Source organism: Cygnus olor, chromosome 2, assembly GCF_009769625.2.
Source record: "Cygnus olor isolate bCygOlo1 chromosome 2, bCygOlo1.pri.v2, whole genome shotgun sequence".
NCBI classification, from domain to species: Eukaryota; Metazoa; Chordata; class Aves; order Anseriformes; family Anatidae; genus Cygnus; species Cygnus olor.
This window is the reverse complement of record NC_049170.1, coordinates 51,143,862-51,168,846: the sequence shown is the minus strand read 5'-3', so window position 1 is coordinate 51,168,846 and position 24,985 is coordinate 51,143,862. Positions and strand designations below refer to the sequence as shown.

The following is a 24,985-nucleotide window of genomic DNA, read 5'->3' as shown; positions in this document are numbered from 1 at the left end:
GAGTTTGTGTAAGTGCCTGTTTTTCTGTTGAAAATCTCTGATGTGATGTAAATCGCCCTGGTTTATCAAAATCTGTTCTTCATGCATTTTGTTAACACCATTTTCACTACTGGGAATTTATGAATGATATGCACTGTTGAAGAATAAGGCCCAGTACACAAATGGCTCACCATTTGTTGCACATCAAGCCTTGAATATCTTCTCCGTTTTCTTTTGTAACCTTAAACAGGCCAGAAACCATTCAATTTTTATGAAGGTAGTTGAAGTTTTCAGTGGTGGTGGTAGTCTTAAATCTCAAGATAACTGAAAAATCATGAGACTAAGAACATGACTTTTTTAAGGCTAATTTATTTAAATGGAATTCAGATGCTAACTCAAAACTTTAAAATTTTATGTTAAAATTTATGCAAAGCAATGTAATTCAGTATTTTTAATATATCAGAATAATCTGCTTGTGCTTTATTTGCTGTTTTAGGAATCACTCACTGTGTCCGGTAGAAAAACTTCTTCTTTTTCATTGCAGATGGTCTGTAGTTCCAGGTTCTTCCTCAAGAAAAAAAATGTCTAAGAAGATATTAATAAAATTGGAAGAGTTTATTGAGCTGAACTGCTGAAGACAAAGAGAAGTCCTCCATTAAGACCAGAAATTGAGCCCACAGGATTTAAGTGAATTAGGTGAAGAGCAGATAGTGACAATCTTATTGTAACTGATGTGAATGCAGTTTTACACTTTTGATTACATAGTTTTTATTAGTGAACCAACATCAGCTAAATTTGTAAGACATTTACTAACACAATGTGGCCTTTCTTTTTCTTTAAGACTTGCACATAGAGAACTGCAACACTGAAGATTAAACCTCTGTTTCCAGGCAATTCTAAATAAGGACAGCCAAGTTAAGGCAGATCAAGTTAGTGATGTGAACCCAACTTCCATAAATTAAAGGGCATTAAGCCACTTCTGTGTCATTTAGTTCCTTCAGGTGTAGTGCAGCTGTAGACTTGCTGAAGGACTGAAGGACTGAGCTCATTTCTTGTTATTGATTGCTCTTAAATTTTGTGTATTTTAGACAAATCCCAAGAGTGAGAAAACAAAGGTTGAAATGTGTGAAATTAACATACTTATGGGAAGAGGAGAAAGTCTTATCAAATGAGTTACCTAGATACAGTTTGAAAGTAAACAATATTGCTGAAGTAAGATCTGCTGCAGTTGATGAAACTCGTAACAATAATGGTACTTGGCTAGAAAATATTCCCATCTCTTGGGAGCTGTATTCAGTGTGGAAACCATGGACAAATCAGGGAAGATGCTTCTGAAGTATTTCCAAAACAAACGTTTTAAATATTTTATTAATGTTTTATTAATATTTATTACCATTTTATCCTCATTAAGAGAAGGCTTGGGGAGATCTTATCTGTATTTACATATACCCTATAGGAGGGAGGAAAGAAGACAGAGCTAGTCTCTTCTCACTGGTACCCAGGGAATGGATAACAGGCAATGGGCACAAACTGAAACAAAAGAAATCTCATTTAAACATAGTATTTTTTTTTCCCTGTGAGGCTGTCTAAACACTAGAGCGGGTTGCTCAGAGCAGTTGTGATGTCCGTGTCTTCAGAGATATTCAAAATCCAACTGGATGCTGCCCTGGGGAACCTGCTCCCTCATGGACCTTACTTTGAGCAGGGGATTTCAACCTCAGCCGTTCTGTGATTCTGTGTATACAGGTTGTTGTTATTGAGCTGTTAGTAAATACATATGAGCAAAATTTTAATCTTTAAAATTTCCTCTGCTATCATCTTATTTACAGATCTGAATACATTAAGATGGGCTTTTAATGACTGAGTTTCCCTTTCTGTAATACAGTGAAAAGGATAGCTCAAATCTAAGCAGTCCTTTTAAATACCTATTGGAAATTTAAATGTTATGCCAGCAATTCCTCTTTAGGATTTAGACTCAGCTGTCAGTTATGTGGTTACTGACTTTATCTTTGGTCTGCAAGAAACTTTCTCTCCAGATCTGCACTGATTTTTCATTCTGGATTTCTTAAGACATACTCCTTTTGATAACACTTAGTCATTTTTATTTTCCCTTGCTGATTCCAGTATACTGTAATATACTAAAAAGTGCACTTAGCCATAAATGGCTTAAGCACGTTCAGTAGTCTTAGCATTTTGCCCAAACTGGCTTATTTGACATCTCTCTTCAAATGTTCTGAATTTGCTTTTTTGCTAAATAATCCAGATATTTGACATCAGTGTTACAAGAGGTTTATGTACTTAATGGAAGCATGCAAAGATGCAGAGCTCTGGAAAGCAGCAGAACTTCTCCTAATTGTGTCCACTGTCTGTATTTATCACTGCTGATTAGTGTATGTGCCTTCCCTCCCACCCCAGCTGCCACCACGCAGATGGCATTCCCAGCAAAGTAAACAGTTCAGATGCAGTACAGTATTTGTGGTCTGGAAATGTTAGCAGATGACTGAAAAGGGGGAGGAAGAGGAGGGCTAGATTTACATGCTTCAGGTCAAGTTCTACCCTGAATTCTACCAAGTCACTTCAGAGAGGTCCTGGGGGCTACCAAGGGGAGGGGGCAAGAAAGTGCACCTTTGATGCATTCTGAGGCTTGGATTTAAGTTTCCATCCTATACAGTTATTTAGTTCTAATGCTGTAGCAACTTTAATTTATTAAAAGGACTGGGAAAAAATGGTCTTGTTTGCCCTAGAAACCAAGTAAAAACAATGAGGAAGAAGAAGACATCCCTGCAAAGTTGTTACGATTAAACCCAGACAAACAGTGGAACATTTGCAGTGTAAATGTACAGATGTCTAATGACAAGCAAACAAAACAATTCTTCTTAAGTAATGATTTATCTTTGGTTTATTTTTAAAGGCCTTTTGCTCAGCCCTTTCATATTAGTCATTTCTATATGCTTTTAGTGTTGAATGCTGGCCCCAGTGTTTACTTAGAAAAATATGATGGTGTGGGGTTGGATACAAGAGAAGAGGAAAGGACTTACATGGTAACTTTTTAGACTAAAGGATAATGTAGTCACAGGTGCCCCTAATTTGTCTTTAGAAATTCAGCTTTCAGGTCTACGTATCTTTTCAAAATTTTCCTTTGAGGGGTGGGTAAGAATATGTGAAAGCTCCCAAACTAGTGTGTGCCTCAGAGTGAAAAGTTTCAAATAAAATGATTTTGCTGAACAAGGCTGAAGGAAAAGGTTGCTGGTTTAAGCATCTCTGTTAAATTTCTGACACTGTTTTGTTGAGAAGCTGTAGTAACTTCATGTGTTGCAACAAGGACTTGACATTTGGCACATCTGACAGCAGAATTTTTTTGTCTAACTTGTGAAAATTCATTCAAAAATACCACTCAGAGTAGAAGCTTCTGAAAAATATCAGTTCATAAACACAGCAGAGTTCTTGCTGCTCAGCTGCACCAGGGTCACTGAAGCACCAGATCTGAGAGAAGAGACAGATGTCCTTTCCAGTGACTCGAGCTAGCTTTAAGCAGGTATTTGCCCATCTGCTTGATGCTGCTCCCATATCTCAGATGTCATAGATGATTATCTGAATGCTCAAACTCTGTTTCAGTGCAAATGTAGGAAAGCAGTGCCATTCACTGACAATGCCATCTTAACAGCTGCCAGCTGCTCATTCCCAGCCTATGCCCTCCTTCAATTGTCCTTGTAAAGTTTACGGGGCCATGTGACAACTTGGATCAGACATTCCTCACTCCCTCAAAAAAGGAGCGAGAAAAAACAAACAAGCAAACAAACAAATAAAACAACTCTGTTTATTTTTAACCTGAACATGTTCAATGCAGAAATGACCACAGCTAGATTTGCTAGAGGGCAACTGTCTCTGAGATATCAGAGAGACTGCCTCTTCCATGCACTGAATTTTCTTCTTGCTTTTTATGTGCAAGTATCATAAGGAAACCAAACTGCATTTGTATCTGCACTGCAATCAGGATAGCAAAGGGAGCAGCTGAGGGCTGGCATTCCCCCTGCAGAAGGCAGACAGCTGTGGCTGGTAATCCCCTGAACTGCCACTGTAGGTTTTGATAAAGCTTCTCTGGAAGAGCTCTTTGTGCTCTACCGCCTTAAAAGGTAAGTAAAAAGTGCTAATAATACCTACGTATAAAGTCAAAGCCTCTGCTGCTGCCATGAATACTTCATTATGCACAAGAAATGTAGTAATGTTTCTGTCTAGAAACACAAGCAAATTTCTTTACTGAGCAGGAGGGAAATTTTCTTAACTATTTGGGTAATTAGAACCAGAAAACACAGGACTACTGGACATACAATCAATCAGCTTTCTGTAAAAATCCATAGATTTCCTATTTTCACCCAGACAAACCACTTACAAATACAGGTCTGTATTTTTAACTAGAAATTGAACTTGAAAAATATGTTTTTTGAAAGTGGCATAAAAGTACTTTACAGTCTTTGTGCATTACAAAGAGTTTCTATGGTGGGAACAAATTTGGCACACTGGCACTGGTGTTGGTTTCCATAGGTAGCCCACAGATCTCTGGAGGTCTGTGAGTTTTTTATAAGAGGTCTGTGAAAATTTACCTGTGAAAAATCAGGGAGCTTTGATTTGCTATATAAAGTTCTGCACTTCCACTGGGAAGAAAAAGAAAACTAGGAGCCAGCAAACTGGTATAAAAGTTTAGATTTGTAGAGTAGCTAACTGCATACTAATTTCCCATGTAGGTGAGCATGTGTGTTCACTCATGATGACTTTACTCATCTTCTGGGTTGTCAAGTTTGTTTCTCTGTGACCTGAATTCTTGGGATGCCAATAAAAGAAAACTCTAAGTGAAGTTAAATGGTACATGACAAAGTTTGCAAGCAGTTGTGCGTGTGAGAAAGGAGCAAACTGTGGATTAGATGAATGTACAGGGTTCAAGTAGATATATAACGTGGAAAAAAAAATGAATGATAATGATTTTAAATATATTTTTAAAAAGCAAGCTTTGTTTCATTCTCCTGTGTAATTAAATTTTTAAGACCCGTCTTTCTAAACAGCATATGGGACACAGATTTCCTTGTCATCTGGGAACCAGTTAGATAACTTTCTGTGTATTATCCAAGTTGCAGCTGATTAGGCCATTGCATATACTAGAAGTTTCCTGTGGTATTTGTATGGACTACCATGGACAGCAAAACTATCTTGGAGCTTCTTGGAAAAATGATTTTCATCCAAAAAATGTCTCTATTTGACTAAGCCAAAACTGTAGAAAATGGGTCAAATCAGATTTCAGAACACTGAAAAAAATAAATTTGTTAAAACATGTTTTTGACACTTCAAATTAAAGAGTTTGTTTTCATCTAAAATGGCTCCCTTCCACAATGTGGGAAATAGTTCAAATCCAGTCCTAATTCAGTCTCTTATGTTATACAGAGCTGAAAGCAAAGCATGAAAGACGAGAATGAAGGAGAACCACATATGCATCCCCAGGAAAAAAAAAAAAAAAGAAAGAGTTATTGTTGTTCTACTTTCTCTTCACATCTGTTCCCTAGCCTTTAATCATTCATTAGAAGCTATAGTTCTAGTGTGATTCTTATCAGGGATCTATTCCAGCTAGTAAAGCATAATGGTAATGAATAATCTGTACCTATTTTTTTAGCAAATGTTCATGATTTTGTTTAATGACTAAATGAATACAAAATGCTTTCACTTCCTTCTAGCAGGGCTATTGATTTTAACTCTATTATAGATAAGTGTTTACAAATTCATTCCTTAAATCTGATAACAACAGAAAACTTTTGCATGTTTGTGTCTTTCTTTCATACAATAACGAAAATATACCTTTTGTATCTTTTTTCAAGGTTACACAGAAAGAAACCTAGTATATTAACTATAGTTCATTAGGGAACAATGGGAAAATTCTGTTCCATTCTATGTCCTGAAAAAAATACTGGTTAACTTCAAGTTATAATGTATGCTAAATGACTCCAATTCTGCTTCAGCTGTTGAAAATGCAAAAATTATTTGCATTTTATTGCATTTTATTTCAAAGCAAAACTTTTCATATACATTATAGAATTAAATTTTTTAGTTCAGTTATTTGGCCTGGAAATTATAGTGAATAAATACTTAGGTGGACAGTTGGAAGTAAGATATGTAAGCTTCAGGGTTTCACTGAGAAGAAATGTAGAAGTATGTATGGTCAGGGATGTTTAGCTGAGTATATGGGAAAAAGGGAACTGAAGATTTCTGTACTTCTCAGGAAGGAGTATTGTGCCAGCAGAAGTTGAATAAAACAAAAATGTGAGGGTTGAGATTCAGGGGATTACTGAATTTGGCCAAGGAATTCATACAGTAAATTACAAATCCTTGGATAAACTAAGAATGACAATTAGAGGATGAATCTCTTAGGAGGCTCTAAAATTGTGATGGATCTGAGGTCTGGTTACATTGAAGAAAATGATGAATCTCATGAGAGTATCCTGTCACTGGAGTGGTTCGTCAGGTGGAAGAACCTCTGAAGGCACTTTAGGGGAAAGTCACCGGAGAGCAGCTCAGTCACATCTTTGCTATTGACTGACAGAACTTTATGATGACAGTCGATTTAGAAAACATCCGGGTTTAACTGTAAATAACTCTTCCAGCATTTCATTAAGGAGGGGGTTGACAGCTGGAATTTTGTAGGTGTCAGTAGTGGGAAAACTCCTTCCTAGCTCAGGTTCAGAGAGGCTTTGGGTTGCCTCATACCCAAGACAATGATAGGGACTATACTACTACCCATGAAGAAGAAAGCTACAGATCCTGAAGCTGCATTGACTTATTTTATTGCTTTATTCTATAGGTGCTTGGAGGCCTCTTTTGAGCACAAGGCTTCAAAAAAGAGAAAGTGCAGACTGTACCACTTTTTTTCTCTTCTCTTTCCCATCTTGCATGTATAGGTACATGTATAGGTACGTGTACGAGAGACTCAGTAAATGGTCAGCCAACAGTCTCATGTGCAATGAGCTACTTGAAAATGGTGATCTCCTTAAGGCAGAACTTACAACTTTGCTATGCTAGTCAACATGATACACATGTTGGGCAGATCATCAACTGCTGTAGTAACAGTCGTAGTTTGGTGTAATTGGGTGAAGCCTGAGCAGTCTGTACTATGTGAGGATTCCACTTATGTAACCAATGTGAAAGAACATCTACATTCAATCATTTTTCCTGACAGAGGACTAACACAACCAAGACCCTTTTTATAGGGGTTATGTAGTTATAGAATTAATTCAGTTACTTTTTTATTTTTATATATATAAAAAAAAAACACGTAAGTTTCTATGATTTTTGCACTTTCACATATTCATATACTCTCCATTTTCTATGAATTCATCAAGTTGCAGAGATATTAAAAAAAAAAAAGTCGATTTGGATGTGAACTGAGAACAAATTGAAATGTTCTTGTCATTTCACCTGCTGGGAGGAAAAGAGTGTTTTTTTTGTGTGTTTTTTTTTTTTTTTTTACAGAGATGAATTATTTTCTGTCATCTCTTGTGTGTTGCCTCTTTTTACTTGAAGATTTAAAGAATATATGCAAGTTTAATTCTATTTTTTTTTTGTCTTCTCGTTATGTTACTCGCAGATTCTGCTCTTTTAATTATCTCTTCCAAATATTTTTTTAAGTCTTAGTTCAGTCTGGAGTCCTTTATCTGACACATGTTGTTCAGGTTGACCCAAATGAATTCACAGAATGTTCTACACAAACTGCAGGGACTATTTAAAAGCAGTGTGCAAGGAGGACCATCACAGCTCAGACTAAAAAAGATCCATCTACCCCAGCATCTTGGCTCCAAAACTGATGAGAAGTGGTGAAAAGTGGATGATTACTACTGAAGATTGTTATAAAATGACAAGCATGTAGTGATAGCTATCTGCCTTATCTTCCCAGCTTCCAGAGAGATGCAACATCCTAAGTCTGAGGCAGTATCTTTGTGTTGAATAGATCTTGATGGATCAGTTTGTCCAAGAGATTTTTAATTCATGTCAAATTCAGTAAACCACAACATCTTGTGGCAAGGAAATTCAAAGTTATCTACATGCTATAATGAGGCAATGCTTCTGTTTTTATTAGCTTTGAATTAACTAATTATTTGACACATCCTTGTTTACCGTCTTTCGTGATACAAAAACTTCCATTCCCTATTTGATCTGTCTTTGCTACTCATGATTTGGAGTGCTCTTGTCTCTGTTTATCTTCCCTTCCATGCTGACAAATTGTAGTTCCAGCTGTTCTTAGTCCTGGAAAATTGTTACTGCTCTATTTATACTATATAGAGAAAGATTACAGCAAGGGAGCTTCCTTGAGTTTATTACAAACAGGGATGCAAATAATTCATGCGGTTTGCTGCCATGGCCTTCTCTCTTCTCTGTTCTCCTTTTGCACCTTAGCTATCTGCTGGTCCTGCTAATTGATAGGTGTCCTGTTTGCTATGGAAAAGGATTAACTGCAAAGTTTTTGATGGCCCTGTGTGTCTTTTGAGGCATATGACACAGACACAGACACAGACACAGATTTCTAGGTTGGAAGAGACCTCAAGATCATCGAGTCCAACCTCCGACCTAACACTAAGCACTCCACTAAACCATATCGCTAAGCTCTACATCTAAACGTCTTTTAAAGACCTCCAGGGATGGTGACTCCACCACCTCCCTGGGCAGCCCGTTCCAATGCTTAATAACCCTTTCGGTAAAGAAGTACTTCCTAACATCCAACCTAAAACTCCCCTGTTGCAACTTTCGCCCATTCCCCCTTGTCCTGTCACCAGGCACGTGGGAGAACAGACCAATCCCCACCTCACTACAGCCTCCTTTAAGGTAACTGTAGAGAGCGATAAGGTCGCCCCTGAGCCTCCTCTTCTCCAGGCTGAACAAGCCCAGCTCCCTCAGCCGCTCCTCGTAAGACTTGTTCTCCAGACCCCTCACCAGCTTGGTCGCCCTTCTCTGGACTCGCTCGAGCACGTCCATGTCCTTCCTGTAGCGAGGGGCCCAAAACTGAACACAGTACTCGAGGTGCGGCCTCACCAGAGCCGAGTACAGGGGCACAATCAAATGATTATATTCAAAATATGATGTGTTTATGTTTTATTTTCTATTTTCACCTTGAACTTCTGAGGGATGTAATCTTTTCAAATGAACTTTTACCCTCTGTTTAACCATGGAAGCTTTTTCTTAAGTATTTACTCTGAGAATTCAACCTGCTGGGAAATATCTTCCTCTTGAGACTGTCAGTTCTCACACATCTTTTGCAACCTACCACTTTCCCCACTTTTCTTTTCTTAAACTTGATTATTTCCATAGTGGATTTCTTCTTGTCGTATGCTCATGTATGCATAGTAAGTTTAACTTCTTTACATTTACTTTTAATGTAGCTGTTTGATATGGGACTTAAGGACTTAAATGAACAGCAGATATTTTTCCTGGCCTGCTTGAAATACTATTGCTGTGAATTACTTCCCCCCCCAATTATTATTCCTTTCATTTAAAAGACATGATTGTCTGTAATTTTCAAGTTATTGTGAAGAAAGTTAAAAGATGGAAGATGTTACTTTTTCTATTCATGCATTACCTTTATTTATACAGTCATTGCAATTAATAATATTTCTTTTTTTCTAAGATAAGATGATGCTATTCAAGTGCTTCCACACAGCTAGAAGCTGCTGAGCATCAGTAATGTAGCCCACAGAGTGTGACCCATGGACCATCTGGGGATACCTACTACAGCTGGCCTGTTATATGTCGTGTGGGGCTCTCAGCCACCTGCAGCAGTATTTTGGAGCAGGAGAGTACCAGCAGTGGGTTACCAGTGAGGCTAGAATTTACAGTTTCCCTCAGACCAAGATCTCTAGGACAAGATCTCTGGAGCACCTTTGTGAAATTGAAGTACACGTGATGTAACTGGGCAGGCCACTGTATGGGGCACACAAATTCCAAATTCAGGGAAGTAACTTCTAGGAACACTACTAAATGCACTTTTCCTTAATACTTTTGCATTTGATTAACGGACTTACCTCACCTGATTTACCCTGATAGGCTCTGTCAGTTCAGCAGGCAAGAAAAATGTCAGCTAAAATATACTGACTTGTAGCTGCATCTGAGGCAATGAATGTGAATCCTGAAAGACAGAAAAAGGCAGTAAATCATTATATGCTGCTGGGGAAAATTAAAATTTGAAACAAACACTTTTTTTTTTTTTTCTCCTCTGAATTCACATATTAGAGAAGCTGAAGGGACATCTTTAAAAGTCAACTTACACCCCTGATATAACTAATATATCATTAATGTGGTTACAGGGCTGAGCCCTGCTAACAAAATGCACAATCTATTTTATTATCAGCTTTTACATCAAGCTGTTTCAACAATAAGTAGTCAAACTGTAGGAACTTCCCCCATTTCATTGGAGTGTGCCCTACACTATTAGGTATGTTTAGGGGGATATAAAGGATCCATTACAGAGTTTGCTGACTTGTCCAAGACAGCTTTAATAGATAGGGGGCCCACTTCTGTTTCGGGACAGTGGAAGGTTATGCTGTTCCCCTATGAAACATACCAGAGAGGTCACAAACACCAACCACCTCCAAGCATTTAAGACAGCGGTATAATTACCATAATGCACAAATGAATGAAATTCTTCTTTTAAAAGAATTCCTTGTCTTCCCCCATTCTTCTTTTTAGTGAAAGAGGCTTTATGTCTAGACAAGCAAAGACTTGAAACCTAGCTTCATCCCAATCAATTTGCTTGTCCTGCCCCTTGAGGACTATAAGCAATGCTTGAAACCTTCAAGAGATCCAAGCAAATTATTGCAGAATATTTTTTTTTTTTTTCTCCTTGTAAGTCTTAAGTGCTGAGCTGTCCTGGAACATATGCTGAAATAATCCTCTGCCAAGGTGTGGAATCCAATATGCCTGTAACCACTCAAGCTTCAAGTTACCTGGAAATCAAGAAAGACACTCCTAAATGTTCTTAAACGTGGCGAAAACACACTTTCCGTTTCAGCAGAAACTAAAGGTTGTGGTCAGAGATCAAACTGGAGGGAGAACATGCCCTGTCCATGTTTTGGATAGGATATTCCCAATGTAGGAAGTGCATCTGGTTAAATCTGAAGCTTTAGGTGACTGCTTTTTGTCTCTTAGAAGTGTCAGCTTTCTTGTCCCCTGCCTGAGGCCATCCCTCATCATGCACTGAGGGCTGGAGCTGAAATACTCTTGCTGATCCTTTTCCTGTCTGCCTCACGAGATCAGGATAACAGGCACATAAGTGAGAGCTCAGTCTTTTGAGACATTTTGTGTCTTCAGCTGCCAGTTACATCAGACTAAAATGCCCCTATATGTCTGCTTCAGTGTCTTGCTTAGGACTTCCAAAGCAGTTCCTCAGTAGCACAGACCAGAGCACCCGCAATAATTGCCAGTCCATAAGTTACTTAAGTTGTGTTTAATGTTCTGAAACAGCTCTGTTACAACATTGCAGTAATACTGTCCAAACCCATCTCTTTATAAAGTGCTGTATTGTATGCCAGACTGATGTTACCATGCACGATTTAAATGATGACACAAGCAAAACTTCTGCTCTAAAATGGAGAAATTAAAGATACCAAAATATTATCTTTCCTCTTGCCAAGAAGAACAGCTGGCAGGATGGGTTTACTGACCAAAAACTTTGGCCAGCAGACATAGGTTATCATTTTCACAGACTTTCCTTCTGAAATAAAAGATTAACAAAGCGTGCTATTTTTTTTTATTTCAAAATTGGAGGGTTTGTGTCTTTCATCTGGTGAAATTTAGCGTAAAAGTGAAAACAATATCAAAGTTACAGGCACCATAGGGAGGCTGTTAATGTGGGAACAAAGGGCATTTGGCCAGTTAAAATAATAAAAGACTATACAACTTTCCCAGTGATGGCTGAAGCCCAATTAGTACTTTCCAAGTAGAGCCACAATATTCCTTTCCAGATTATGTGGTTTGGCATGAGTCAGAATGAGTAAACTTACTTTTCTACAAGGGAAAAATATAATTAACAGAAAAAACAAGGTCACACAGTATTATGCTTTAGGTAAGGAGTAATTCACCATAGGGTGTACGTTAAACAGTCAATATTCATACACCTTGGACAGGCTGAGACAGAGGCAAAGCAATGTCTCAGCATACTAAAAGATACATATATTATCTTTATAATATGTGCACCTATGTGCAAGAGTAAAATGCAAATAGATATTTTATTTCCTTACTAGAAGATTTGAAGGGAGTGCATATTCAATGTTCATGTGCATAGTGCTCAAACATATTTCTCAAAAAGTACCCTGTCAATTACTATTACATAATTCTAAGTAATAAATAGTAATTTAGCTATTTTCCCTTTGCTTGATTACTTTTTTTTTTTTTTTTCCCTGCTAAAGGCAGAATTGTTTGGAAGATTCCTTTTGTCTTAATTAATTTTGTTAAGAAGACTTGCAACCTGGATACTCACATGGAAAGGCACTAAGAGTCTGTTCTTATTTGTAGCAATCCACTTTACAGGACTCTGGAAGTTGCACAAAGCCCACTAAGACTCAACAAAGCTAGAAATAAACTAGCGGGATAGGAAAAATGAAAGAACAACTTCCAATTTGGAGGTGAATGCGCAAATGATTTGTAAGGGTAGTTTTTTTTCTTCTGTCTGGTTTTTGATAGTGTTTTTAAAATGAACAGCTGCTCAGTTGAAGCTCAGGTAGAGGGGAAATACATGTAAAACAAACGAAAACATGGTGGCTCAGGGTAAATATATACTATGGCAGCAGAATGAAAGCTGCCCTGCTGAGACATCTGGTTGTTGCTCTACTAATGACACCGTTCATGAGAAAGTGAAGTGATATGCCAGGAGGAAGATGAAAAAGGAAGAAAAAGTCAAACTTCAAAAACCAGGGAACCACTCCCATCACCTGAAGCTTAGACCACACACCTGAAAGGGAGTAACCCACATCCAGTCCCAGCAGAGAATGAACATCCTTATCTCCCTTTCAACTCCACCAGTTTGCAGTTGTTTTATATACTTTTAGAAAGTGTTTGTAAGGGAGGAATTGCTTATTTATTTCCTGCTCTTTTAATTATTACCGTAAACTGTGATATCAGAAACCTTCATTAGTCGCAGCGTAGCTCCTGCATTACTTGTGTTTGTATCTCTGTTGGAACAGTATTCCCTTCACTTCCCAGCCCCACCGGGGACTACTTGCTCTGTTCAGATCCCACACAGCCATCTAAACAGCCCTCTCTGCTGTAGCTGTGTGTGTGAAGGAGGAGGAAATGCATTGGTAGAGGATGTGGGAGTAAATTTGTGATCTGCTATATTGTTTCAATAGTTATGTATAGGTAATGTGCACAATATTCATACTGACTTCTCTTTAAATTAATCCACAAGTCAATAACTAATTGCATACACTACTCCAGTGTCATCTACACAAGTTAAGATATGCCCTGAAATACCTGATTTTTAAGTAGTTACTTGAAAGACAAGAAAATCCTCACTGGCTATAGACTTGCTCTAAGTATCAAACTACTTCGAAGCAGGAACAAAAAAAAAAAAAAGCCTTACATTGTAGACTATTATTTTAAACCACTCCCATTTTGACAGACTGAAGAAGAGAAGGCAGTACTGGGGCAAGGCGCAGAGGGGCTGTGCCGTCAGCCACTGCATACTTGCATCAGCCTGCATGGTACAGGAGCATCTGTGCTGATGCACAGCCCCTACTTCCTCGAGTGGAATTTTCCACACTTTTGTTCTTGAATCAGAATGTACCTTCTTACAATGTGAAATTACAACTTATAGAATCTTTCTGCTATACATACAATGGAGCATGTATTTTTGCTCTTCAATGTTTCACGTTTCACCACAACCTCTTAATCATATCTTAAGCATATACCTTAACCCTCTTATTTTAAGACAGATTAATTTCACTGGTGTTAGGGAACTGAGGTGTCTAATTAGGTGGTCTAATAGATTTATGTGACTCAAGTTTGTGAAGAAATGGAGATAGTGTAGAAACAAGGAGAAGAGAACCAAAATTCTGTATACCTAAAGACAACTTTTCTGTATCTCCATACTAATAAATCTGCTTTTATGAAACAACAGTCTTATTTCATCTTGAGTCAGAGCTCTAAGAAATCTAATGGAAAGGAATTCAACACAAGAAATTCAAGGCAAATGACTGAGAAAAAAAGATATTTCCATTTTACATAGAAAATATTTTCTGGATACTTCCTCATATAGATACTATAGAAAAGGTTTTACTTTATATTAAGTAATTAGTGAGGCAAGCATCTCATGTAAGTACAATCTTCTTAGCTTGGAAAAAAATATTGATTTTAATTTTAAAATTGCACCAGAATGTTCTGCACAAGAGGAAAAATAATTGCTTTTTACTAAGAGAATAATGCGATAATAAGATAAATGTTCAGGGGTGAATCTCTGCTCTTCGCTGAAGCCATCATAGCTGCTTTAAATAGCTTAACAATCTCTTTCTGTATAGAAACTGTAGTCATGGCAAAATTATGCTGTGGAAAATAACATCTTCTCAAACAAGAATACCATGTTTACCTGCAAAATCCACTATGCTTGCATGCAGTAATTGTATTTTATTTTTCCTTGTGTTTATGTTCTTGCAATGCTTTCATCACCCTTGTGGTTCTGTGTGTCCTCCAGCACTGTATTAAGCAATGTGACTGATATCTGTCATGTGTAGTTTAATTCTTTCTTAATTAGCCTAACACCTCTATCAGACTAAAATCAGTCATATGGTATTACCATTCACTGCATGTTTTACTTTGTCTTGTGTTTCTCTTTGTAAGGTAGTTTGTAAGTCCCTTTTCTTTATCAACAAAGTAAGTCTATCACTGTCTAAAGAGGAGAGAAATGAAAAAACTTTGTCCCAGTTTGACAAATACTCTTGTGAACTACAACTAGCAAAACAGAAAGAGTTAGAGGAAAGAATCACTTTCGAATTAATCTTGTCAAGCCAGAATGATCATTTGGTTGCACCCTGCTGCAAGTTTCTGATGTCTGAACTTGTCTCAAATATTTCTTTAAAATTGTGAGTTAGAGGTCAAGAGAAATAATCTCTTCTGACAGAAATATCAACTCATTTAATTTTTGAAACCACTATCTGCATATGTTAAGTTTATAAGTCACAGATCTCAGGATTTGTAAAATCAAAGCCTTCCAAACTCAGCTTAACAAAATAAAAATACCAAAACTTATTCTTCTTTTGATGAGAGTCATTATGTTAACTCTGAAAAATGTTCAGAGCTTACCTGCTTGGTATACCAGTCATTAGTCCACAGCTATCAGCTCCACAGGGATTCCCTAAAAAGAATACAACATATTAAAACATGACTAGCAATGCACCAAAAAGTCAGTACATTAAATTAACCACTTCAACATCAAAGAAGGTATTATATAGCAACAGTCAAGGAGGGCACGCTAAGTAAAACTATCTTTTAATAACTTAATAAAATAATCCTATATAGATACAAATTCCCATCTCAATAAGCAGATTCCCATCAAAGTTAGAACTGACAAAAAGATTTTTTCAAGAATTCTATTAAGCTGCGTGCCCTATTAATTAACTCATTTTTGAAAGGATTTTTATTTTTTCCAGCACTCATAAAAGAAAAAGAAAAAACAAACTATATCACATTTTTAAAGGATTTATCCTTCTTCCTCCAAAAAATCCCTCAAAAAACAAGTTCGTCTTTCTAGTAAATGGAGAAGCTCCAGCTAGTAACAATGTGCTAGTCTTCTACTCTCTTTAATTATACAGCAACAGGTATTTTAAAATTGCTGCCTTCTATGTCAAAATAAGGAAATTTAAATCATTTTCTTAAAGATTTAAAGTTTCCACATTCCTAGCTAGTGGAACTACCAGTGCAAAATCATTAAGATGCTTCTGAAAATCTCAATGTCTTTTTAAACCTAACAGATGTAGATTCTTCATTCTAAATGCCTGATTCTTAAGATGCAACGTTTCCAATCAGATAGCATCAAAAGGCTTTTGCCTGTGAACAACTGCAGATTTATTGATGTAAATAAATAAGCAAATCCTAATTAATTTGAAACAGTCATGTAAAGAAAATATTTCAGTGCTACTCCAAAAGCATAGATTCCATGAGTCTTAAGAGTTTAATTGTTATGCCAACTTCAAAAAATAATCAAAAAGAAGTAAAAACACAAATATACTATGGTGTGATTTCTACAATAGACTTGTAAATAATACTGCTACTACAGAACAGTGTAACACAGAGATTTCTGAAATTATTTTGCTTTAAATAACACTATTGTTTTCTACCATTAACAATGTGGAAGCAGTAGCTAGAAGCTGTGTGCCAAGCTTCAGATCCACTCCAGAAAAAAAAAAAAAAATCTGCTTCTTGGACAATCCAGAAACCTTTTCCCCAGCTTTTCTGGGGAGAGGGTGATGGACTGCACACCCCCACATTCCTTGCATGCTACTTTGAGAGGTTCTGTGAGTTTGGGAGCTCCTGCTCTAGTGGATCCAAGATTTATTTATTTATTTCCCATGCAAAGTAAAATACAGTATCTGAGCATCTATGAGTACATAAGAGAAAAAGATAGATAGATTTGCAGACAGACAGACAGATAAAAATTCTAGGTTACTGTGTGCATCATGCCACACTTAAACCATTATGTTCTATCACAGACTTCTGAAAAATTCTTACTCTTCAATGCATCATTCCCAGTGCTTTCAGTGTGTTATCTCCCTTTGTCTCCCAACACTGTTCCTTTTTATTTTTCTTTTATGTTTGGCATCAACTTATTAAAAACATATGTTACCTTTGGAAAAAGCACATTAAGAACAAACGCTGTTAAACTATTTCTTAAACAGTAGTGTTCGCAGAGAGATTAATTTTAAAAATTGTTATAAAATAGGAGATGAGTTGCAAACAACATAAGAGATGGATCTAGGTATGCACATTAGGTGACTGTGGAGTTAAGTTGTCAGTGGGATACAACCATGAAAAAACAGATGTCATCTAAGGATGGACCAGTTACAGTATTTCTCATAGAGAAATGAAAACATCTGTGTTATTGTTTAAGGCACCTGAGAGCTCTTGCACAGATTTTTTTTTGTCATGATCATGGAAGATGAAACAGGTAAAGAACTGCAGTGATTACCAGAGAGAAATCATCTTAAGAGTAAGGCTGCAAAATTTTTACTCATTTAGTTTAACAAAAACAAATGCTAATACAGAAGATACTTATTCTCTAAAAACACAATACAACGGTAAACAGTAGGCAGGGATAAGAACTGTTTACTCTGCTGGACAATGTTGGCAGAGGAACAAATGAGTGTAATTTGGCAATAAATAAATTTAGGCTGGAAATTAGAAGTTTTCTGACCAGGAAAGTGGTGAGTTTCTTGTACAAATAGTGGGGACAAAAAATAAAATTAAAAAAAAATCAAGTTATTTAATGTTGAGTATTGTTAAATTCATGAAAAATGCTACAGGCCTGGTTCCTTGTGTAACTAAAGAACTGCATTTTGATCATCCAGGAGACAGTTTCCAGCATTATGTTTGCTTGTTTTGTGAAAGCAAGGGCAAAAAATATATATGTAATTACATAAGAATTAAATCTCATTTATGCATGGTGTTAGAAATAGGGCTTAAGAAAATGCCATCCATACATAAATGTGTCTGTAATTAAGTTTGTGCTTTGCAACAAGAAAACAATTTAACTTGATAAATAAGTATCACATTGTACTCCAGTGTTTGGAAGTTGATTTTTCTAAATGGAAAGATGCAATCTATCACATGCAGATTTCCTTCCTTCCTTCCTTCCTTCCTTCCTTCCTTCCTTCCTTCCTTCCTTCCTTCCTTCCTTCCTTCCTTTCTTCCTTCCTCCTTCCCTTCCTCCCTCCCTCCCTCCCTTCCTTCCCTCCTTCCCTCCTTCCCTCCTTCCCTCCTTCCCTCCTTCCTTCCCTCCTTCCTTCCTTCCCTCCTTCCCTCCTTCCCTTCCTCCCTCCCTCCCTCCTTCCTTCCTTCCTTCCTTCCTTCCTTCCTTCCTTCCCTCCTTCCCTCCTTCCTTCCTTCCCTCCCTCCCTCCCTCGTTCCCTCGTTCCCTCCCTCCCTCGTTCCCTTCCCTTCCCTTCCCTTCCTTTCCCTTCCCTTCCCTTCCCTTCCCTTCCCTTCCCTTCCCTTCCCTTCCCTTCCCTTCCCTTCCCTTCCCTTCCCTTCCCTTCCCTTCCCTTCCCTTCCCTTCCCTTCCCTTCCCTTCCCTTCCCTTCCCTTCCCTTCCCTTCCCTTCCCTTCCCTTCCCTTCCCTTCCCTTCCCTTCCCTTCCCTTCCCTTCCCTTCCCTTCCCTTCCCTTCCCTTCCCTTCCCTTCTCTTCCCTTCCCTTTTTTTACATAGTTTACCATTCTAATTCTTTTATTTTGCCTTGTTGTATTATTTTAGTCTCTGACATTCTAGAAAATGGTTTTATCAACATATGAGGTCAACAATGAGAGACAGCTGGAAGAAAAAGTCTACCTATTACACCAATCTGGCCACATATGGCTACAAAGTTCCTCAGATGAGCATTTGTTGTTAGTGTAAAACAGCATTAGGAAAAAGAAAAAAAAAAAAAAACAACATCAATTACTATGGAAAGACAAAGTCTGAATAGCAGAAAGAAAAAAGCAAACATAAAACAATATTTGAGTTTTGAGTTAAAATAATAACTTGAAAAATGTTGTGAAACTAATTCCACAAACACAGAAGGAATTTGCTGAGATTGCAGTTACGAGGTTTGCCTGGAGACACAACATGAAAGCAGTGCTTAAGTTTTTCTTATGCTGCCTGTCATACACATAATGGTCTCACTGTTAATGGCCAATAAATGTGGTTCACCTAACACTGTAGTGGCCCTTGAAATTCAAAACTGTGCTATGCCACTATGCCATCTGAGGAATTGCAGTTGTTTGGAAACTGGACTGAATAATACTCTCATCAGCAAAGCCAAGGAGCGGAAAGAAAAAGAAGATATTGCAAAATCAAAATAAAGGTATTCCCCTATCTATGTCAAAATATAAACAAGTGACAGAATCCTGCTGAAAACAGCGAAAGGATTGCATATGTGTATTTGAAAGTCATGCCAAAATTCTTTTTGCAAGTGTATGTGTGCACATGAATATAATTATACGTGTATTTTCACCATAAACTGGTTATTTATATTCACTCTGTAAGCCCACTTACAAAAGATTTACTGTGGAAGAAACTGTAATCAATTGCAGTACGCGTAGCTATTAGTTTATAGGTGATACTTGCTCATCAAATATTCTGAAAATACATCAAAATATAATCTAATAATATATTAGATTATATATTATATATATATATTACAATACATAATATATGAATGTCCCACTGGTTAGCGTACTTGACCAGATAGTGGAGGAATCTAGCTGTACCATGTAGAGGAAAAGGGCACATACAAATTTCCCACCTTGCTAATCGAGGAGAAGCACAATTATGCAGGATGGCTATAACACATTTCACTTCATTTGCTGAAAAAAATATAACAGCCCTAATAGTTACAGAACTAAATTAAATAACTTTAGAATAAGAAAAAACATGTACATGTGATGAAGGCTTTTTTAGTGAAAAGTTGGTTAATTATTTATTGAAATTAATTTGATTGATTTGAATTTTATTGAAAGATTTTGATTGAAAATTTCCAATAGTGGTTTATTTTTGCATGTCTACTGTCATTGAAATGTGCTGTTTCTTTGCTGAAGAAGATGTGAATGTCTACCTTTTTTCCAGCAATCAAGCGCAAAAGTACATATTTGGAAACAGGTTTGCGGACAGCTATAGAATAGATTTCAGGATTAACTGTCTGAAATAAAGCAAAAAATAGACACTTCTATATTTGCATAACTTTGTTACTGGCTGAAATCAAGTTGTGCAAAGATGTAGTAAAAATAATGCAAAATAATTAAAAACATGAAACTGAATTTCCAGTTTACTTTAACTCAGCTTTATCTGAAACCTTTTTTTCTCTTCTTCGTTTTTAACCAGTCCTTACTCATAGTTACTAGCCACTGTATTCTACAGCTTTTACAACTAACAGCTAACTGAAACTACAAGCCTGAAGGCCTCAGTAAGTTTTTAAGAATAAAGAGGTCCACATCATTAATAAAGAGATTTTTTTTTTTTTTTTTTTTTTGTCTGAAGTTGTTACTCAGGTACTAGCCATGATGTTGCAAGGTTGCTGACAATTTTCACTTTTTTTTCTTTACTTTTTTACTTTTGCTTGGGAAGTACAAATGAAATACTTCAATAGTGTTATGTCCTCTTTTAAAAGGACATGTTTCTCATTAGGAGTTGTTATTTCTCCTTGTATTTAGTGCTTAATGGCCAAAATGACTTGTATATTGAAAAGTGAAAAGGGACTTCTGAGGAATGCATTTCCCCTCTTTGAAGTCTGGTCTGCCCATCCCAATAGCACCCAATCAGCAGATGGAACTTTTTAAGGTTCCACTGTCACCTGTAAGTGAATAGCTCTTCATTTAGCTTTTGAAATTGAAAGTACAATTCCCAGGGAGGAGAAACAAAGAGAAGCTACTCTTAATTGACAGGTTATTTGTGTCTCTGAAGGTTACATATGTTCAGCCACAACGGAGGAAGAAATGTAACACTGAGTATAATCAGTGCTCAGTAGAGTTTAGGTGTCTCTCAGTAAGTTCTTCTCTTCACTGATGGTGAAGATGTCATGAGCTGAAATTGAAGAGTGGCAGGGATCCTAAGAGATGATTTGGCATATACTATTATATACTAGGTAGAGTATTCTGCTGAAGGTAATACTTCAGAAGTAATAGAGATCAGATTTTGGTCCCATCCCTTCTAATTTCTGTCTTATGTCTCATTTCTTCCCCTCATTACCCCCCTCATAGCATTCTCCTTAATATAGTTAGATGTTATCTTAATTTATAATCTCCAGGTTCTAAGACCTTTTCATGTATCTGCTGTGATGCAAAGGGACAGGTGAGATGCAAAGTTTTGGTTCATGTAGTCCAACCTCTGAAAGAATTCATGTTTTAACTGGCAAACTGAGCTTAAAGAATTAAATTAGTTAGTAGCATGGTTCTGGTTTCCATCAACATTGAGGATAGTATGAAATAGGGGCAATGAACGTATGGTTTTAGGTTAATCTTTGGGTCAAACTACTTTGAATTTTTGGCAGGTCCTTCTTTTGCCTCTGACATTTGGTTATGTTGATTTTTGAAGCAAATTTTCCTAGTGGACTACATTCTAATCCAACAGGAAAAATTAATACCTGGGAAGCTATTAAATAAGGTTTCAGTAGCTTCTGTAGTTTCTATGTGCATTAATTGTCAGAAAACTGAATAAACCAATTTGGGAGTAGAAAAGAGTATTACATGAAATTACTTGCAAATGGCAGTAAATCCTTGAAGATGGAGAAAAAGAGTAAACGTAACACACTATTTAGAAACTGGCCGAAAAACAATTCTAAAATAACTAGGTATTTATCTGCCATCAATGAAAACTGCATTCCTTATTGTGCAAAATACACCACGTTCCTTCATCTAACTTTGGTCTCAGCTCTCTCATTTAAGTAGTTTTCTCATGCAGACATAGCAAGATTGACTGAGGGCTGGATTATGAATGAATTTAAATTATCTTATGGCTCTGATGCAGTTCATAATCATAATTTAAAACAAATGAACAAACAAACAAAAAGACCCCTAACCTTTATGATTATAGTTACAATAATTAAAACTCACATACACATAATAGGAATATACACAGATTGTCATGATCTAAATTGTATGTTTGTCTAAACCAACCAGTTTCTCTACTTCTGATATTCCAGGATATATTATTTTATTTACTAGATTTCATATTTGTCCTTTGAAAATATGTCTCTTAAAAAGGTAATGTTCTTTCCGTGGGTGATGAAAATGAACAACTTACTCTGAGTTCTTTAAGTGAAAAATCTAGAAACATTTCTATTTAAATGGTAGATTATATATATAGTGACCAAATTTTGTGTGTGTCTATATGTCTATATATATATATAAAACACGAATACGGAATTAGGATATTCTTACTGTTCTTAAGGAGAAGAAATGCATAATAAAGTCATTATTTTCCCAGTTATATGAAGGTGTACACATACAAATCTGTATGTGGTTTAGGCACAGGAAGTGTACGCAGGTAACTCTAACTTCTGTTAAAGCCTCTTAGTGCTTCTCATTTACACGACATTGTTCTTTGCTGCTTACAATCCTGCCAGACTTCTGTCTTTCAGCTGGTATTTTCTATGCAGAGCATTTGCATCATGTTGCCTTTTTCCTATGTGTTCCTATTGTTGTTGTTATGAATTATTAGTATGCCATTGCTTGGAAGCTTGTGGCCTTGCCTCTATTTAAAAATACAGTAAATGTTCTCATGCCTGCATGTCTGGAGAGTCTAGCAGAGGTGGAGAGTAATGAAGAAGGCATTCTCCCTGGGAGATATTAGATGTGCAGGGGTATAGGTAGCTCCCCTTTTCCTTCCTTCCAAAACAAAACAAAACAGTATTTAAGCTGTTCTGGAAGAGTACTGCTGTGTATGAATGTCTACGTGAATGAACATAATTGAAATGTATTGGGTTATGGAAACAGTTTTTCTACAGTGTCAGTATTGATTGATAAGTTGAATTTTCTAGGTGAATATAACAAGAAGAGCTGCCTGTAAAAACATAGAAACTAAAAATGTATTTACTTCTCTTTAAGTACTTAATAACTATGTTTTATTTAACTTAATAACTATATGGATAGTCTCCCATCTCAAAGCCTCTCTGCATACCTCCCTCTCCTACAACAAGTCAATTCCTACTACGAGCAGAAGATGTGTGATCACACCTGTTCCCCAGTCTCAGCAAAGTTTCTCAGCACTTACTACCTACAGGTAGTACTGCTACAGGTCAGAAGATTGGATGGTTTCTTTTACCATTGTGCCATTGGATATACTTTTTGAATGAACATAAGAAGCAGAAGAAACAGAAATTATTGAGTATGAGAAAAGCCTTTTCTATTGAACATTTCACTGAGTATAACTGAATGTAATTCAACTGTACATTCACTAGTGCACAATATCTGGAAAACACTGAGTATAAGTGGTATAATGGCAACCTAGAGTCAAACAAAATCAAACTGGATTTTTTTTTTCTTTTTATTTTCACTTCAAGAACATTTCCCAACTTAACATCTTCCACAAGTGCTAGTTCATTGTGTGTTCAGGTTATGCATGTCAAGTCACAGATTAAGTATATTGTTGCAAATATGGTTTTGGATACAATTTGCCAAGGAACGGAACGGAACGGAACGGAAAGGAACGGAAAGGAAAGGAAAGGAAAGGAAAGGAAAGGAAAGGAAAGGAAAGGAAAGGAAAGGAAAGGAAAGGAAAGGAACCTTTTCAGGCACAATTGGGGCCTTATTTTGAATTTCTGCTCATTTTTAACGTGTTCAATATGACAAATTTTAACATAATTAGGAGTTAACCTGATCTTGAACACACAACAATAAACTCTATTGGTACAAAAACGGGGAAAATCATTACCTTCTTTGCAATTCACATTTTGGAATCCATTTTCCCTTTCTGTCTGTCAGAAATCATTCAATTTTCAGAACTTTTGCTTATGTTGCAGTTGTGCAGATAAAATCACAGAGCAGATGTACATTTATATTTCATAAAAAATAAAAAAGTGAACTGATACTGTGAGATGCTATGCAAATATTTTAAAGCCAAAGGGTTTTTTTTAGATAGTGTGTATAATATAAACTGACATGTCAAAATTGTTTACCTCTATCACATCCTATGGTTATCACATGGCATCAAAAAGGGTACCCCCATTTAGGTATTTTAACTGTGTTTATGAGTTCATTTGGATTTTCCTCTGCTTAACTCTGAGTTTTCTGCATTGGAATGGTTGTTTTGGAAATGCTTCTGTTATCCTTTCAAGTCACTTTGGTCTTACTTTATTCTTAAGACTTTTGTCTGCGAATAATGGTATGAATTTCATAGCAGCCAGACTGCACAGGAATCTAGAGATGCTTTATACATACTTATCAATAATGCATTTATCTGCATTCTCAGGGGATCATATTTCCATAGGCAGCTACATTTAATTCAAGAAACTCTAAGGTGAAAAACAAACAAAAAAACAAACAATCAAACACAACAGGCCCTCCTACTCAGGGCTTTTGTCCAAGCAGATACAACCATTACAGATCAGAACGTATGTGTTGTATAGAAGCTAATAAGAATTGCCAACCTATTGAATACAAATATTCTGAACAGAACTACGGTCAAGAAGGTCCCTTCCATTTGCGAATAATCCTTTCCTGTATTGCTGGTTCAAGTGTATGTTTAGCTGAGGTCATGTGTCCTGGTGAACAGAAAGCATCTTCTGTTCAATATTACGTCAGCTATACTAGACTGTACCCTTATAATAATAATAAAAAAAAAAAAATAAAAAAATAAAGCAAGCAAGCAAGCAAACAAAAAAGCCAGGAATAATTTTCACAAAATATTTGTAATGGAAGAAAATGAATCAATGCATTTTTTATATCAATGGCACAGGGAGTCTTGCCATTAACCCTAGTGGTAGTAGAGTGGACTCCCATATGTTTTTTATGTGTCTGACTGAATCACAATCATTGCCTAGATGTAGGTGAGGGCGTGGGTACAGCAGAATATGTCAATGGAATTTTACTCAAGTGAATAATTCTTTTTAATGGGAAACTTAAAGAAATGGTTTGGCCCTAATCTTGCAGAATAATTTACAGACAAGTAAAACACAATGGAAACAAAAATGAACTAATATTGTATTGCAATATAATGTATGTTAACTGTTGAATCCCTATTGCTAAAATTTGTGGCTTTATTTTAGAAGTTTAATATTGTAGGTTTTCCCATTTATTTCAGCACATG

The 24,985-nt window shown here is 36.6% G+C and overlaps 1 long non-coding RNA gene across 3 annotated transcripts in view; it reads right to left on the bottom strand.

The window, feature by feature from the left end:
- LOC121065767 overlaps positions 1-24,985 on the bottom strand; it is a 30,525-nt gene that overhangs the window by 1,412 nt on the left and 4,128 nt on the right. The window contains exons 1-3 of one of the 3 annotated variants that reach the window (XR_005817301.1): positions 16,723-17,556; positions 15,298-15,349; positions 10,029-10,132 (exon numbers count right to left, since the gene is read on the bottom strand). This is a non-coding gene — a long non-coding RNA (uncharacterized LOC121065767). Of the gene's footprint in view, positions 1-461; positions 608-10,028; positions 10,133-15,297; positions 15,350-16,722; positions 17,557-24,985 lie in introns of those variants that run through there. The other 2 variants (XR_005817302.1, XR_005817300.1) reach the window with 2 other exon arrangements.